This window comes from Lactuca virosa, chromosome 9 (assembly GCF_052849685.1).
Source record: "Lactuca virosa cultivar CGN04683 chromosome 9, Lactuca_virosa_CGN04683_v6, whole genome shotgun sequence".
In the NCBI taxonomy this organism is placed as follows: domain Eukaryota; kingdom Viridiplantae; phylum Streptophyta; class Magnoliopsida; order Asterales; family Asteraceae; genus Lactuca; species Lactuca virosa.
In genome coordinates this window covers 166,570,604-166,590,100 of record NC_136434.1, presented here as the reverse complement: position 1 = coordinate 166,590,100, position 19,497 = coordinate 166,570,604, and the positions used below count along the sequence as shown (strand labels likewise).

Here is a 19,497-nt window from a genome sequence, read left to right as displayed (position 1 = left end):
AGAGCCAAGCACCAATAATGTGAATGCCTCAAATGGAAATCACAAATCACCACAAACTTGGAAAACTTATGAGAGAGCACTCTAATACTCTAGAAATTGGCCACACCTTATGCACACACACATAGTGTCTTTTCAAGCACCATAAGCCTCTTTATATAGTGTAGATGATTAGGGTTATGAACCATGCAAACCCTAATAACCCATGTCTTTTTCCATTCCAAGGATCCATGGGTTAAAAGCTCCATGGATCATCCATGGACTCCCATTTAAGCTTAGCCCATTTTCTAATGAGTGTTAGCCCACACCATATAAATATAATAGCCCATTATTTAATTAGTCACCTTATGATCACTAAATTAATTCATAATTAATTTAAGATCAATACTAATTAAATAATACAATTTCATATTAATATATTATAACTTATAATATATTAGTAGGCCGCAAATATACTCTTCTCATAATGTTATCCATATAAATAGTTCGGGTGAAGTGCAACCCAAATGGACCATGCCGGGTCGGGTCAAGTATATACCGAATAAGTTATGGACTTAGACACCTTATCCAACAGTCTCCCACTTGGATAAGTATGATAATTGTATTTGCCTATATAGCTTCAGGAACCAACCGACAATCGTAGCTCTCGAAAACTCTGTTGAACTATGAAGCGCCATTTTAGATAAGTGATCACATAATCCTCTGCTCTCATGATATCAGCCGGACAAATACATGGAACAATGTCTTACTTAATGTCCAGCAGTTTGTTTCCCAATTTCCGATTTGTTTGACAAAGAACTCAATCGAACACATCAATTTAGTTCTGACCGGGCCCGGTACATAGGTCAAAACAAAATCATCGAGGGGCCCAAATATCGCTTCTAATTTAAGAAGGAACAGATAAGCTTCGACTCATATGCTTGTTCTACTACTTATTGAATTGTACACAAAGGCACGTTTTATAACATCAATTTACTGATTCGTTTACGTGCAATCAATGCACAACCAACTCATATGTAACAACTCATATCTCTAGGTTTGAAGACTTATATGATATTACCGTCTCACGATCACTCGAGATAAATTCCATGAAGTGATACAAGTGAGCGTGGGTTTATTCCAATACTCATAACTTATGAGTACTCATGAATGTTGTAGCAACCATTGCTATGGCTAAACACCTTTAGTCATCTACAATCCCAATTCATGACAGTCTTGATTCATACCTACTTCCGACATATGATCGACTGTGGAGAATTTGAATAAATTTATTATTCTAGAAGTCAAAACATGCAAAGCTGAAACAATAGTAAATAATTGACAATGATAGCAACACCTTACTCATAAATAAATCACAACTTTTATTCATCATCAAACGTCGATTACATTTTACAAGTTTCAGTAATAGCTATCTAATCTGTAAAACTAATATCGTCCCTCAGCCCGATGCGTCTCGCATGCTGCAAATGCTTAACCCTCGTCAGTCCCTTCGTAAGGGGATCCGCAGGGTTCTCATCTGACGATACCCTCTTTGCCACGAGGAGTCCTTCTTCTATCTTGTGTCTTATGAAGTGATATTTTCTGTCAATGTGTCGGGATCTGCCATGATTTCTTGGTTCCTTGGCTAAGGCAACCGCATTATTGCTGTCACAGAAAATCTCCATAGGCTCCTTAATAGCTGGTACAACTCCAAGGTCTCTGATGAAGTTCCTCAGCCATATCGCCTCCTTTGCCGCTTCACTCGCTGCTATGTGCTCCGATTCACAAGTCGAATCAGCTACAGTCTCCTGTTTGGAACTCTTCCAAGTGATTGCCCCTCCATTTAAGGTAAAGACCCAGCCCGACTGAGAGCGGAAGTTATCCCTATCAGTCTGAAAGCTAGCATCACTATACGCTACTACTCTCAAGTCATCACTCCCACCAAGGGTAAGGATCCAATCCTTAGTCCTCCGCAGGTACTTGAGAATATTCTTTACCGCAGTCCAATGAGCCTTGCCAGGGTTCCCCTGATATCTGCTGACCATGCTGAAAGCGAAGGCCACATCAGGACGGGTACAAGTCATAGCATACATGATCGAGCCAACAACGGAAGCATAAGGTAATCGACTAATCTCAACTATCTCATCTTCTGTACTCGGGCTCTAAGCCTTGCTCAGTTTGGCATTGCTTTGGATCGGTAATTCTCCTTTCTTGGAATTCTGCATGTTGAACCTTTTCAACACCTTATCCAAGTAGATACTCTGACTAAGTCCAATTAGTCTTTTACTCCTTTCTCTTAATATCCTTATCCCTAGGATATAGGCAGCTTCTCCAAGGTCCTTCATAGCAAAGCACTTCCCAAGCCAGGACTTAATCTCTTGCAAGGGTGGGATGTCATTTCCTATGAGTAGTATGTCATCCACATACAGTACCAAAAAGCTAACTATACTCCCACTAGCTCTGACATACACGCAGGACTCATCTTCACTTCTTGAGAAACCAAACTCTTTGACCTTCTCATCGAAACAAAGATTCCAACTACGAGATGCTTGTTTCAATCCATAAATGGATTTCTCAAGCTTGCACACTCTATTGGGGTACTCTGCACTGACAAAACCCTCTGGCTGATTCATGTAAACATCCTCAGCCAACTTTCCGTTAAGGAAAGCGGTTTTGACATCCATTTGCCATATTTCATAATCATGAAATGCAGCAATGGCTAGCATAACCCTAATAGACTTAATCTTTGCTACTGGTGAAAAAGTTTCATCATAATCAATACCCTGAGTCTGAGTAAAACCCTTCGCAACCAGTCGAGCTTTATAAGTGTGCACCTTCCCATCCATGTCGGTCTTCTTCTTGAAGATCCATTTGCACCCGACTGTCTTACGGCCTGGTACATTGTCAACCAAGTTCCAAACTTGATTGTCATACATGGACTGTATCTCGCTGTCCATAGCCTCCTTCCATTTAGCAGACTCCGGGCCTGCCATGGCTTCCTTAACACTGTTAGGTTCATCCAGATTTACCAGTGTACTGTCACTGATAAATGTATCACCTTCCGTAGTAATATGAAATCCATAATAAAACTCAGGTGTGTTCCTAACCCTTGTGGAACGCCTCGGAAGTATAGACTCGTTAGCTGGATCAACATGAATTTCCTCCTCAGGTTGATTGCTAGTGTCTGAGGTTCCTTCACCAATTGAGTCTTGAATTTCTTCAAGGTCAATTTTCCTCCCACTGTCTCCTTGGTTTATAAATTCTCTCTCTCGAAAGACCCCTCTCCTAGCCATAAAGACCACATTCTCACTGGGTCTGTAGAAGAGGTAACCAAAAGATTTTTGTGGGTAGCCGATGAAAATACACCTTTCACTTCGAGGTTCGAGCTTGTCATGAGTCTCGTGCCTCATGAAAGCCTCGCAACCCCAAATCTTGATATGGTCCAAATTGGGAACTTTCCCAGTCCACATTTCATGAGGTGTTTTGGCAACCTTCTTTGTAGGGACTAGATTAAGGATGTGGGCGACAGTCTCTAAGGCATACCCCCAAAAAGAGATTGGTAGCAAAGCTCGACTCACCATAGAGCGAACCATGTCCAACAAAGTTCGATTACGCCTCTCAGCTACACCATTCAGCTGTGGTGTCCTGGGAGGTGTCAATTGTGAGACAATCCCACACTCCTTAAGATAGTCGAGGAACTCAATACTAAGATACTCACCACCTCGATCAGATCAAAGCATCTTAATGTTCCTGCCCAATTGATTTTCTACTTCCTGTTTAAACTCTTTAAACTTTTCAAAAGTTTCTGACTTATGTTTGATTAAGTAGACATAACCATATCTACTAAAATCATCAATAAAAGTCACATAATAGCGATTAGCATCCCTTGTGGCGGTTTTGAATGGTTCACATACATCAGTATGTATAAGGTCCAACAAACCCTCACCCCTTGCACAAGTACCAGTGAAGGGTGATTTTGTCATTTTTCCAAGTAGACAAGACTCACAACTATCATCCGACTTGAGGTCGAACGACTCCAAGACTCCATCCTTTTGGAGCTGGCCTATGCGTTTCTTGCTTATATGTCCAAGACGACAATGCCACAAAGATGCTTTATCCAAACTATTAGAAGAATCAATACATAATACATTATTTCCTAAATTATCTACAACCGATACAACTTCATACACACCATCACAAGGTAATGCTTTAAAATAAAGAACATTATTAAAGAAAGCATTAATACTACCAACTTCATTATCAAAAGAAAAGGTAAAACCTTGTTTATACAAAGCAAGAAAGGAAATAATATTCCTCGCCATTTCTGATGAGTGCACACATTTATTCAAATCTAACTTTAACCCACTATCTAGCAACAAAGTATAAACTCCAATCTTGGTAACAGGTGTAGCCTTCTTGTTCCCCATGATTAAGTTTATCTTTCCGTGCTCCACATCCTCACTTCTTCTTAGGCCCTGCAAGTCACAACAGATGTGAATACCACAACCTGTATCAAGAACCCAAGAATTAGAATATGATGAGTTATTAGACAATATAGTGTAAATACCTGCATGGGATGGTTTCACTTTCCCATCCTTGACATCCTGCAAGTACTGATGTGTGTAAAACCAACTAGTTTTAAACCTACTCTTAATTATAAATTATCACACAAAAGGCAGTGGACCTATCAATTGTGGTATGACTAAATAAGTAGGGTATCGAACTCAGGGAACGGAAAATTAAAACTAATAACTAATATTATCTAAGAGACAAGTAATAAAATTAGGGTTTTCTCTAGTTTTACAAGACTAGAAACTTAAACTAAAACTTAACTAAATAACTAACAACTAAGCAAGCAAAGACCAACTAAATTCAATATCTAAAAGGACTTCTGTTCAGGTTCGACTCAATTGATCCTATGGTTGATTTAATGGTAATGGTGCAATGGATTAACCTTTTATTGGCTACCGATTCAAGTGATTAGATTCACATTCGCTATGCTAATCCTTAGAAAATAAACTAATTCAAGCAGTGGCCAGTTGTCTAAATTAATTAATTCCCTAGGTTATCTATTCGGGTTGAATAAGACTTGTAATGGTTAATCAATTTGTCAATTTAATTAACCTCTTGTTGTTGGTTTATCAAACAAGCACACACATTAACTTACCCATTCTCTAATTAATCTTAGTTTCATATCCACTAATCCTAAGCACATAATCAAGTGTTCACATAAATCACGTGAGGTAAACAATCAAGAGATGTTCATGCAGCCTAATTGTCTTCCTATTAACAGAAAATAGTTATGGTTAATGCATAAGGATCTCTAACAAGCTTAATTCAACAAAATCACCAATTTAAAGTTAATCCTACCATTAATCAAATCATAGTCTCAAAATTGTCTTACCCAAACAGAAGTTAGCAAGTTTAGCTCATAATTAAGGCAGTAGAAAACTCAAAAACGAAATTCAATAACATAAACATGGTTTAAGTACTAGATCTAGTTAAGAGAAATCAAGGTTTGCCTTAGTTGTCCTTTAAAACTTGAATTGGGTTGAATCTTCACTCTTCCAGATATCTCTCTTCGTTCTGGATCGCAGCTCCTCCTCCTAGGGTTCTCAGAAGTCCCGTCTATCGATCTGGAGGGTTTCTTTTATAGATTCGTCTCGACTCGTCGAGTCCACAACCGACTCGTCGAGTCCCTCATTAAATTCCCGTGTTCGGTAAGTCAAGGACTCCTCTGCTTCGAGAATCTTCGCGGGAACTTGTCGAGTAGACGTCCCTACTCGCCGAGTCCTTTGTGCTTTTTGATCCTTTCTTCTTTTGTTCACTCCAAAGCTTCCCGATAGCTACTCCTGCTTCCTTTTGCTTCCGAGTACTTCTTTTGGACTGAAAATATAATTCACACATAATTAAGTACCTTTTGTCCATAATATGCAATTAATTAGCTAATAAATGATAAAACTTTATACTAAATATAGGGCTAAACATGCACATATCAAAATACCCCACACTTGGCTTTTGCTTGCCCCCAAGCAAAACTGAATTTTTACACACTAGAATCACATAAGACAATCCCAATCAAACCCAACCATTATGCCAAGACCGCAACGCATGCATTTGTGTCTAAATTTTTCCTAAACAACCCCCTCATCTAGATAATTACAACTTTTCGATACCACTATGGAGCTATTTTTGGAATTCTTCACTTCTTTGATATTTTATCTTTGATTTCTTTGAATTCTTCAACATTTACACCTTTTTGATTTTTGGTATCTTCAACTTTGATCTTCTTTAGAAATTTGATCTTTTGATCCTCACTTTAACTGCTCCAAAATTCTTCAAACTTTTATTTGTAATTCTCTTTTTTTCATGCAACTCACTTTTTTTTTTCATGTAACTCACTTTTTTTTTCACTCAATACCTACATGCTTAAGCAGGGGCGCTCAAATTCAACCTTTATTGATTAAAGATAAAAATTTTCATGGATACATTTCTGGTACACGATGCTAAACATATTGCATCCCTCAAACTAAGCGAGGTTGTGTTTTTGTCCCATGATTTCACTAGAATAAAGGAGGCCACAAATGCACTAGAACGTGTATAGGTTCAACTAAACATTTGGGTCTTCATAAAATCATCAAACATAATACTAGCATGATTCCTAATTGCTTTTACCAAAATTTTCTAAATTAACCCTAGCAAATTTTATGCAAAAATTTCAAAATTTTCAAAATTTAACTAAAATTTTAACTAATGTAACCAACCCCCTACCCCACAATTAATTTATGCAATGTCCCCATTGCATATTATGCATGATAAAGAACAATAAAATAAAGAGGGAATTGGAACAAACTCCCCTGGGATAGCTGTTGTGAGGTTGATCTTTGACATTGAAAGCTCCATCTTCAGCTGACTTTAGACATGGGAACAGCTCATCCATGTCTTGGGTGTCGAATCTCGTGTGGCACAGCTCCAAATATGCAGGAAAATAGCCTCGAAAAATCTTCGGGAAATAGTTTTGAAAGAACATGAGTAAACCCCTTTCAAATATGGTCAAAAGCCAAATGTTGATTTTGAAATTTCGAGTGACTCGCCGAGTAAAGACGACTGCTCGACGAGCAGAAGGTTTTTTAGCAGATAAATCGTGATTTTCGAAGCGGACTCGTCGAGCCCAAAATATGCACTCGGCGAGTACACCGCTGAGTGATATTTTCTTTGTCTGCTTTTGATTCTGTTTCTGCTATGGTTGGGTATAATATAATTTAGTGTCTTCCCTTCATCTATATTTAATTAGCAACACTCTTAAACCCTCTCTTAAAAACGGACTCAACCTTAGTTCGTATTCCTCTAGACTTGACCCTTACTCTCGCCTTCACACTTGAAACTCTCGCATGCATCCTAGCCTTAATCTGAAAATAAGAGCAACCACAAGTGATAAAAGCAAATTCCTACTTAACGTCCTAAAAGTTTAGAGTTCCAAACAACCAAACAAAAACAAACATAACAAACTGTTTTTAAAAACATCCAAATTAAACAAAATCAAACTTCAATCTTCATCTTCCTCTTCATCTCCTTGCAGCCCACTCCCTCCAGCTTGGCTTCTCCTTGCTTGCATCCTTTCGTCCCAACTTGATACATATGGAAATCCGGGTCCCGGCCTTGGCGCAAAGTTCATTTGCTCAAATAAATAAGCAAATGACTCGTTAGCATAGTTCACGCCTCTCCCAATGTCGTCTTGGTACCTCCTCAACTCAACGTTGTACCAATCCATCGGTAACTCTTCAACCACCGGAATAACCGGTGGGTCTTCTCGGACGTGCTCCTGCCTTTGCCTCACCCGTCTTCCTGGCTCCTCCGGCACTAATGGTTCATCATCATTGGGGATAGAAATGTGCCTCCCACCAAAATCCTCAATAATCCTAGCCCTCCTGAATAATGTTGTGCTAAAGGGAGGACTAGGAACCATTGTTAATGCCCGTGCCTCTTGTCGGTCCAAAATACCATAAGTCCTTGCAAGCCTTGTAACAAACATTCCCCCGTTAATCTTTGAAGTGACCCGCTCCTTAACTGCCCCTTCCGCTAAATATTTCGCCATACAATATGGCAAATTACAAAAGACATTGGGAGTGATAATACTCCACATGTAGAAAATATATAAAGTAGGGACTTTATCGTCATCCTTTCGCATATCAACAGAACTAGCGATCAGGCGATGAATCAAGCGATGAATCGGGGAACATATGCTCCCCTCTTGAGCGGATGAAGGAATGTAAACCCGGTTTGCAATTGTGGTCCACCAAGTTGATGCAACCACTCCTTCGGGCAAGTCTTTATGGCATTGCTCCAAGAAAGATTCAAAAGTCTCAGACATTATCACGTGTTGATCATAAATACCAAGTCTCCTGCCATGCTGCACTGACGCAGTTCTCCTCCAAGGCAAAATGAAATAACATTCGGGCTGTAGTAGTCATTACCACCCCGGAAAGAAATGGTGGCAAAGAACTCCCAGCACAACTCTTGATACACGGGTTCCTGAACCTTGAATAATCGAGCCCACCCGTCACAAACTACTGGTACCCCATTAACTTCAACAGATTTGATCAAATAACGGTTCAGCTCTTCCTCCAACCCAACTTGTCCTATCCATGTCCAATCTAGTTCATTAGGAACGTAGATCTCCTTGCGCTTTAATGCCTCCACCCTGTTTTTTACACGTGCAAGTGAAGATTTTGAAGTTATTTGAGGAAAATCAAGCCATGGAAAGTTCCCATGACTGCCCCCTCTTGAAGTTTGCCCCCTCCTGGACATATTTCCTGCACAGCAAAGAAACAAGAAAACCACAAGCAAAATACCGAAAGTATTTAAAATGGCAGAATACTGGGCATCAATAGCATGGACTCGCCGAGTCCACGAACTACTCGACGAGTAGGACGAACTGCGGGAGTCCAGATCTGTTCTGATGAAATTAACCAGCCAAATCCATAAATTATTTCAGGGGTTTGCTTCGGTATGTTCCAGGAGCATATGATTGTAAAAAATTACGTCTAAAACGTCCTAATTTGTCAAAAATCGAAACCCTAAAATCCCAGTCTTCAAAATCGGGATTTTCCAGAAGTTAAGGGTGATATTTCACCAAAGATCGAAACTTGTAAAGGATTAAGAGCTAAAGTTGTTACCTTGTTGGTTGAATTCGCAAAAGAAGAGAATATTCAAGATGAAGGCTTGAGAGAGTGCACGTCGAGTATGGGGGTGGCGGCTCGTATGAATGGCTGAAAGTGTTTGTAATTTAGGGTAAAAACCCCTCTTTTACAGAATGTAAAATAATTTTTTTTTCGGGTAATATATGGACTCGTCGAGTAGGCGGACCTACTCGCCGAGTAGCAATTCGATTTCGCGTGTAATCGGGATTCATTGAACGGGCTCGCCGTGTAAGAGTATGGACTCGACGAGTACGATGCTTTGCTCTATAAAATTTTGAAAAAAATGCCACCACCCCACACTTGAGCTTTGCTTGTCCTCAAGCAATCATCAAGAGCACAGAAGAAAAAGATTGATAAAAAAAACAGATCCTAAGAAAAATAAAAATGAGAAAATGAGAAATAAAGGAAAGAAAAGCAAACTCTAAAATCGGGTTGCCTCCCGGAAGCGCTTCTTTTTTAGGAGACGATAGCTGGACTCCTTCCCGCTCTACGTTTCTTCGTTTTCCTCCATCGGTAATTCACACTTAATCTTTTGTTGTTTAAACTTTGTCTTGTAAACATGTATCTTTCTTTTATACGCCCGTCTCAATTCGTCTCTCCTTTTCCTCACAGCATCCTCTTGTATAGCATAACTGATCCGTTTCCCAACCTTTTTCTTCTTCACCCTGTTCCTTGGAACCATCTTTTGTATTCCTTCTTTGTCAATCTCGATTTCCCATATAGTTGCCACCTTATCCTCACTTGATATTAAGGATTCCTCATTATCTTCTAAATAATCCGGTGGTTCAAATGCACATACTTCATAATTAGTAGACACTCGGGCTCGAGGTTTGGTTCTCTTGATTGTAATTGACTCGATCTTTCGATTAGCCATGAGTGACTCAATGGATGAGTTATTCACATCATTATTCCAACCCCTTGCATTCTCCTTTTCTTCCAAACTTACCCTCTTGTCAAGTTGAATCGCTTCTTCTTTTATCATGGTGTCAAGGTAAGCCAATTGTGCGTGTTGGAAGTTAAAGTTTTCCACAATCTCATCCTCTTCTATTGGACTTCCCAAAGGATCAGGAGAAGTGTACATGTCAAGATCAGAAAAGGAACTTGTAAGAAGCAAGTTAAGATCTTCATGATTCTTGAGGTTCTCGATTGGACTCGTCGAGTCAGTCGATGCGACTCGGCGAGTCTGTAATGTTTCCACAATTTTTGTTGTTTCTTCTGACTCAGCTTCCCCCAACAACCTTTCTATTTCCTTTAAATCTTCTCCAGCATCGAAATTCCCTTCAGAAGGTAATAGAAATTTGTTTGGATTTTCTTCTTGTAAAAGTGCAAGCTCTCTTTCTAACACTTCATCATCCAAATCCACTAAGGAAATTTCCCCGTTTTTCATCCCTTCTTTCTTTTTCTCTTGTTCCGCTTTAAACAACACTGAATCATTCCCTACCCTTAGTGTTAGTGTAGATTCGCGCATATCGACTATTGCACAGCGGTATTCAAAAATGGTCTTCCAAGAATGATTGGAACTCTAGGGTCTTCTTCCATGTCAAGCACTACAAAGTCCACGGGAAACACAAATTTATCGACTTTGATGAGAAGATCTTCGCATACTCCTCTTGGATTTATTATTGTCTTATCGGCTAAATGAATCTTCATATGCATCGGCTTTGGCTCCGGCAAATTTAGCTTCTTGAAGAAAGAATATGGCATTAGATTAATGCTTGCACCCGAATCGGTCAACGCATGAGTAGAGATTATATTCCCAAATTGACAAGGTATGGAGATGCTTCCAGGATCACCCCTCTTTTCTGGCAGTTCATTTAGCAATACTTCAGCAACTTCTTCCATATTTTGTCTAGTGATGAAGAGGTTCTTAAGCAAAGTTGCATACTTGGGTGTATGAAGTATTGTTTCAACAAATGTAATGTTCACTTGGAGGGTTCTCACTTGCTCCATAAATCTTCTATACTGTTGAATCTGCTCAACTGGTATGGCTCGGATTGGAAATGGCAAAGGGGGCTTGTAAGATTTCAAAAGAGAACAATTTTTCTCATCAACTCTCGGACTCGTCGAGTCCATTATACCGACTCGGCGAGTCGAGTCGGGTTTGCTCGAATTCCTTTCAATCCCCTCTTCTATTTGCACCTTACTGGGTTTCTTCTGAATAGAGGTCAAAGGAGTGAAATTTTTTTCAGAATTAGTGGTTATCACATTTAGATGCGACATTTTTGGATTTTGTTCGGTATTTCTCGGAAGTTCACCAAGTATTCTTTGATTGATTTGTTGTGCAAGCTGTCCTATCTGCTTTTCAATGTTGTGAATGGAGGCTTGCTGATTTCTAAGCAAATTTTGTTGATCTTTCATCATAGCTTGATGATCTTTAAGCATTACTTGTTGTTCCTTCAATTCAATGTCGGTATCATTGTGTCTCTTCTCGGACGCAGCTACAAACCTTGTGAACATCTCTTCCAAATCAACTCTCTTTTCCATAACCGGTTCCTCCTTTTGATAGAAACCCCGTTCTTTTTGCTTGTACTTCTCCACCCTCGCCTTTTTGTACTCGTCATACGGGAGCCATTCCTTCTTCGGTTTCCGCTAATTATCATCAAATCTATCGCCACTCGAATAGAATACTTGAGCTTTCTTGTTTCCATTCTCATCCAAATCACAATCTTTAGTAAGATGAGGTCCGTTGCAATTTTCACATCCAACCCGAATAGCATGAATTGTTTGATCCATCTTAGTCATCCTCCGATCTAAACTATCTAGTTTAGCCATCATTGCCGCCATGCTATCGTTTACAGTGTTCACCACCCCTCTACTTACTTCATTCCGTGGGTTATGATATTCTCTAGAATGTTTAGAGAATTCCTCAATTAATTCCTTGATCACCGGGGGTGGCTTCTTGGTGAGCGGTCCTTGCGAGTCAAGAAGCTGCCTTGTAGTCACATTTACCCCATCATAAAAAATGGAGACTTCTTGTTGGCTATTAAGATCGTGATGTGGGCAATTCCTTAGTAGGCCCTTGTATCTCTCCCATGCCTCATAAAGGGACTCTCCAGCTTGTTGTTCAACGTTGGCAATAGTTTTCTTCAACTTGGCTATCTTTGAAGGTGGGAAAAACTGGTTAGTAAATTCCTCCTTCATCTTAGCCCATGTAGTGATGGATCCGGGAGGGAGTGACTTGAGCCAATCCTTTGCAGCACCTTTGAACGTGACGGGAAGCATACGAAGCAGTTGGGTCTCGCGAGGCACATTTGGAACATTAAAATAATCATCTACATCGTTGACCTCATCCAAGTGTTTATAGGCATCTTCGTGATCTTTACTGTAGAAGGGAATCTCCTTTAGTTGAGCAAGTATGTGACCTTTAAGCTCAAAGTTGGCAGTTGCGGGAATTGCGGGTTGCACAAGCCCTGGCCCAGTATCGTCACGCATTCTCTTCTTCCATTCCCCTATGGGAACTTCATCGATGTTAGCCATAGGGTTAGCTAGTTCGCCTTCAAAGTCGCTCTCTTCCTCGAGTTCGGATTCGGAGTTGTATTTGATGTCCTCCTTGATTGGGTCTTCGTTTGCCAAGGAAATGCTGGATCCTCCTGATTTATTGCTCTTCTTCTTGCTAAAGACATATATGATATTCTTCAAGGGTGAGTTCTTAGGTGTGTTAGAGCTTTCAACCCCCTTGCCTTTGTCTTTCCTCAAAGCGGATTCTGGATCTTCAAGTGGAGGAACCAAGGGTGTGTTGGATCCTCTGGTCATGTAATGCCTGCAAACAAAACAAGGAAAACGCGTAAAAGGAACAAAAATAAAATAAAATGAAAAATGAAAATGTATAACAGCGATGGACTCGCCGAGTAGCTTCGACCGCACTCGGCGAGTTCAGAGCAAAAACAGCAAAATACTTAAAAACTGAAAATTATTAAAACCTATCCTAATTCCTAAATTACCTAAGAAATAACTTTGTTTAAGATAAATCTCACACAAAGGATCGATAAGACTAGGAATTAGAGTTAATTTTTGAACCGATCCCCGACAACGGCGCCAAAAACTTGATGTGTGTAAAACCAACTAGTTTTAAACCTACTCTTAATTATAAATTATCACACAAAAGGCAGTGGACCTATCAATTGTGGTATGGCTAAATAAGTAGGGTATCGAACTCAGGGAACGAAAAATTAAAACTAATAACTAATATTATCTAAGAGACAAGTAATAAAATTAGGGTTTTCTCTAGTTTTACAAGACTAGAAACTTAAACTAAAACTTAACTAAATAACTAACAACTAAGCAAGCAAAGACCAACTAAATTCAATATCTAAAAGGACTTCTGTTCAGGTTCGACTCAATTGATCCTATGGTTGATTTAATGGTAATGGTGCAATGGATTAACCTTTTATTGGCTACCGATTCAAGTGATTAGATTCACATTCGCTATGCTAATCCTTAGAAAATAAACTAATTCAAGCAGTGGCCAGTTGTCTAAATTAATTAATTCCCTAGGTTATCTATTCGGGTTGAATAAGACTTGTAATGGTTAATCAATTTGTCAATTTAATTAACCTCTTGTTGTTGGTTTATCAAACAAGCTCACACATTAACCTACCCATTCTCTAATTAATCCTAGTTTCATATTCACTAATCCTAAGCACATAATCAAGTGTTCACATAAATCACGTGAGGTAAACAATCAAGAGATGTTCATGCAGCCTAATTGTCTTCCTATTAACAGAAAATAGTTATGGTTAATGCATAAGGATCTCTAACAAGCTTAATTCAACAAAATCACCAATTTAAAGTTAATCCTACCATTAATCAAATCATAGTCTCAAAATTGTCTTACCCAAACAGAAGTTAGCAAGTTTAGCTCATAATTAAGGCAGTAGAAAACTCAAAAACAAAATTCAATAACATAAACATGGTTTAAGTACTAGATCCAGTTAAGAGAAATCAAGGTTTGCCTTAGTTGTCCTTTAAAATTTGAATTGGGTTGAATCTTCACTCTTCCAGATATCTCTCTTCGTTCTGGATCGCAGCTCCTCCTCCTAGGGTTCTCAGAAGTCCCGTCTATCGATCTGGAGGGTTTCTTTTATAGATTCGTCTCGACTCGTCGAGTCCACAACCGACTCGTCGAGTCCCTCATTAAATTCCCGTGTGCGGCAAGTCAAGGACTCCCCTGCTTCGAGAATCTTCGCGGGAACTTGTCGAGTAGACGTCCCTACTCACCGAGTCCTTTGTGTTTTTTGATCCTTTCTTCTTTTGTTCACTCCAAAGCTTCCCGATAGCTACTCCTGCTTCCTTTTGCTTCCGAGTACTTCTTTTGGACTGAAAATATAATTCAAACATAATTAAGTACCTTTTGTCCATAATATGCAATTAATTAGCTAATAAATGATAAAACTTTATACTAAATATAGGGCTAAACATGTTTGAAGGTAGGTGAATGACGATTCACCAATTTCCACCATGAAAACGAAATGAATTATTAGGTTTAATTGGTTTTGAAATTCCTAGATTCTTTTGAGATCCATTGAACTTTTCAATGGCATGTTTCAATCTCGATTGTGCCCTTCAAGTTTTGTGACTGGGATGCCGAGGATCACAAAACAAGGTGTGAATAACCATGCAAATTCACTTGGTACCCTTAATATTATCACCTAATCAATGTGCCGGTTAACCACACGCGCTCCACCGATCTATGATAAACATTAAGTCACCCTTCGTGATCCTTACTAGTCCAAGTTCGTGTGCTGGTTAACGACACACGCTCCACCAACGACTTGGTAAGGTACAAAGTGTGAATTTCATGGGTTAGCACCATATTCACATTTTCCTAAAGTAACTAAGATTGGGAATTTATAAAAGGTTTAGTTACTTTATAATAATCATTATACTTTTAATGAGAATTTAAAGTCATTGTCCTACCCGTTCGGCTAACGAACCTCCACCGATCAAGGAAGCGGTGGGTGAGAATGGACACCCATTAAGATGCCATTTTATAGGCAACAACCTTATACCCCCCTTATAGACCGGCTTCGTGAATGAGGCCTACTAACGGTAAAACGACTTAATCTTATACATATATATATAATAATTAACCATTAATGTTATAAATAGTATAAGGGTTGAATTTTAACTTTTAAAACTCTAAGGGTTTGGAATTAATGTATATTAAAGTGTGTGTAACTTTACAAATTCCAAAACTTGAGGACAAGTTTTGAAACTATTCAAAACTTTTCATTTCATAACTTATGAATTAAAGGTTCATAAAAATGAAGACTCTTCATTTTCATGTAACTTATGTGTTTTAAGTGTGCATAAATGAAAGTGACCTTTGGAAATCCATAACTTGAGGACAAATTATGGACTCCATTAAAACACATAAATGACCAAGAATTATTAATAAACAATTCAGCAAATAATTCCTATGATCTAACAATAATTCATAAGAACATGAATATCATATCAAAAATTCTAAGAACATATGAACACATATAATCATGCAATTTTGATATAAGCCATTGTAAATGGATTAGCATAAACATTACACCATCTAAAACAGGTTTTAAAACACCAAAACAGTTTAGGGTAATGTTTCTAGTCCATTTCCAGCAACAAAAGTCGAAAATCTGCTGTCAGTTCATTCTACTCGTCGAGTGCATGAACCTACTCGACGAGCAGGATGAATCTTCACTTGGACTCGTCGAGTCCCCCCATGGACTCGACGAGTCCACTGTTCATACAACAAACAATTTCGATTTTTAACACAATTTTGCATCAAGTATCAACAAACAAGCCTAGTCTCTGATACCACTGTTGGGTTTTGAGCAAATTAACACTCCTAAGGTGTTCATGTAACACTAGAAACCTTGGATCTATGTTTGTCTATAATACATGCAAAATAATTTTCCAAGGTTCATAACCTATCTAGCATACATGGGGTACTTTTAAACATAAAAGATACTAGAAGAATTACATACCTTTGTTAGTGAGTTGATTCCTTGGGAGTTTGAGAGCCAAGCACCAATAATGTGAATGCCTCAAATGGAAATCACAAATCACCACAAACTTGGAAAGCTTATGAGAGAGCACCCTAATACTCTAGAAATCGGCCACACCTTATGCACACACACATAATGTCTTTTCAAGCACCATAAGCCTCTTTATATAGTGTAGATGATTAGGGTTATGAACCATGCAAACCCTAATAACCCATGTCTTTTTCCATTCCAAGGATCCATGGGTAAAAAGCTCCATGGATCATCCATGGACTCCCATTTAAGCTTAGCCCATTTTCTAATGAGTGTTAGCCCACACCATATAAATATAATAGCCCATTATTTAATTAGTCACCTTATGATCACTAAATTAATTCATAATTAATTTAAGATCAATACTAATTAAATAATACAATTTCATATTAATATATTATAACTTATAATATATTATTAGGCCGCAAATATACTCTTCTCATAATGTTATCCATATAAATAGTTCGGGTGAAGTGCAACCCAAATAGACCATGCCGGGTCGGGTCAACTATATACCAAATAAGTTATGGACTTAGACACCTTATCCAACATCACACTAGTATTAAAGTTGCACCCTTTGAAGCTCTCTATGGTCGTAAGTGCAGATCCCATCTGTGTTGGGCTGAAGTGGGCGATACGCAACTAGCAAAGAACCAAATACATGATGAAGTTATGATTTTTCTAAGATTTGACATCGCAGTACACAACTAAACACTCGAAATAAAGATCGAGTGATTTTTAGCCGATGCAACCTAAACGATAATTGAAGATCTCGTCAATAGTAGTACAACAATAAAAAGACAGACGAAAACGGACGTCAGATGAAGAAGTTATGAATTTTTAACGGACTTTTCCTGTCCCGGCCTATTAAAAATATAACTTTAAAAATAAAGTCAAAATTAGCCAACGAAGTCTAAAGAAAAGTTGTAGAGCTTGATCTCACCTACGCGTGGATATAAAGACCGTAAAAAATGGAGCTCGTACGCGAAAGTTATGAATTTTAGAAATTTATGGCCCAAATATCAAGAATGGTCCGAAGGGGAACGCGCTGCGTAGAGGGTTACGCCCCGCGTTCGTATACACATGGTTCGGAGCTGGCCACGTCACCCTCTTCTTTACACAATTGACACGTTTCCTCGCACCATGACACGTCCAAGCCACGTATCCGAGAACCTGATGCGTATACTTACGCCCCACGTACGAAGGGAACGCCCCGCGTAGCGGAACGCTCAACGCTCCTCACAGGAACGCCCTGCATGTAAAGCTGACTTTTCATCAAAAACTCTTTTCTAAGAAACGAAACTCTGCTCGAATCATCTCTTATCAAGTGAGTTCATACCCCTACATTTTTATGATTTTTAACTATTTTGGGGGGGGGGGGGGGGGAATACAAGTAAAACACAATAAAATTGTGTTAATATATTAAAAGATTATAAATGTTTTAGTATATTTTAAATTGTTATAATTTCATCCCATTTCCCGTTCCTTGTTTGGTTGTGGGCTTGGGGAAAATTATTAAATCAAAGATTTAATTAATCACAATTATATAAATATTATATTTATATAATTATAAGATAGTTTTCAAACTATTTGATACTACTTAGATACAAACAGAGAATTTCATGTAATAACAGTATTACAAATTTTATTTACAGTAAAAAAACAACTAAAATATAATAGGTATAGTTTACAGAACTCATTCATTAATTTCAAGTATCAATGTACATAACAGGAAAACAAACATGGTACATATCGGAAAACAAACAGAGGATAACTATTAGAAAACAAATAGATTACTTTACTAAAAACAAACTTATAAACTATATTTTATACAGTTTATGAAACCCATTTAGAGTGTATTTATTACACAGTAATCTTTCAATATTTTTACGCTTAATCATCAATATAGTATTTGTGAGACTACCTTCATGTACTTTTCCAAGTACCAACAAAAGTCCTGAAATTATAACCAGAATCTCCTTGAGTGTGTAACACCCCAAAAATTCAAGCCAAATTTAAACTTTTTAATACATTTTAAAACCATGAAGTTATTACAGTTTGTTTTCAAAATGGTTCAGACATCAGAGTATCCCCAGAATCAATCATGAAAATATGAGGAGGTGCACAATCACGCCTTTGCCTTCCTGTGATCATCAGAAACACCTGAAATAAAATCAACAACTGTAAGCCCGAAGCTTAGTGAGTTTTCCCCAGAGTACCAACCTCATATAACCATTATCATATCATATCAACAAATACAGAACAGCCATGCATCTCGAGTATACAGTGTGACTGGTCCGCCCGCACCGGGCCTTCAGTCCACCCGGTCCACTCTCTGAGTCTACAGTATGACTGGACCGCCCGCACCGGGACTACAGTCTATCTGGATCTATCCCGAGCCTTCGGTATGACTGGACCGCCATACGGGCCTATAGTCTATCCGGACCGCTCGTAGGGTATGTTGGCCTTCAGCACGAAGCAGGACCGCCTCAACCCAAACATCAAGCAAATAACCATGTGCACATATAACAGGTAATCACATAACAGTCCATAGACAGACAAACCGATCTAGCATATCATATAGTATAGCAACATCCTAACCAGGATACCGACCTAACCGGTCACTAACATAGCATCATCCTATATACCAGGATACCGACCCTAACCACGTCACTAAACAGAATACCGTCCTAATTACCAGGACGCCGATCTAACAGATCGATAAACATATCAGCAACCTAGAACCAGGATATCGACCTAACTGGTCACTAACATAGCATATCACCATCCTAACTACCAGGATGTAAATCAGCAAAGCATATCATGCAATAATCCAAATACAAACTATAAAGGACCGACATTGGTGCCTTAGACCCTGTTGATATAGTGAGGATAACAAACCTGACACTGCTGAAGTCCCACCGATAAAACTCCAGCTGCTTGTTGACAGATTCCCGAACTGTCGACATCAGACAACACCCAATTAATAATTGGGTTCCAAGCCCAAAGTCCAACTCACACACTAAAGGCTCAATAGTCAAGTAATGGGCCAAAGCCCAACATATGGCCCAATTTTCCAAATTGGGCCCACACCCTCATATGGGCCTTACCCTAAGCCCATCAACATATTCTAGTCCATATGATTATTCTTGGATGGCCCATTAATAATCCAATTACCAAAACCCAAAAGAAAGGCCCAACACAAAGCCCAAGTGAAACTAGGGTTTCACATAAAATGACAATTAGGGTTAGGTGTTTCTCACTTAACCCATAAGGACTTAATCCATTAAGTCCATTAC

General features: G+C 38.8%; 1 non-coding gene across 1 annotated transcript; it reads left to right on the top strand.

Moving 5' to 3' along the window:
• Positions 1–12,162: 12,162 nt before the first annotated feature.
• Positions 12,163–12,269, top strand: LOC145141724 (small nucleolar RNA R71). Its single transcript, XR_013722919.1, has one exon. It is a non-coding gene; the product is annotated as a small nucleolar RNA R71 (small nucleolar RNA).
• The last annotated feature ends 7,228 nt before the right edge of the window (positions 12,270–19,497 follow it).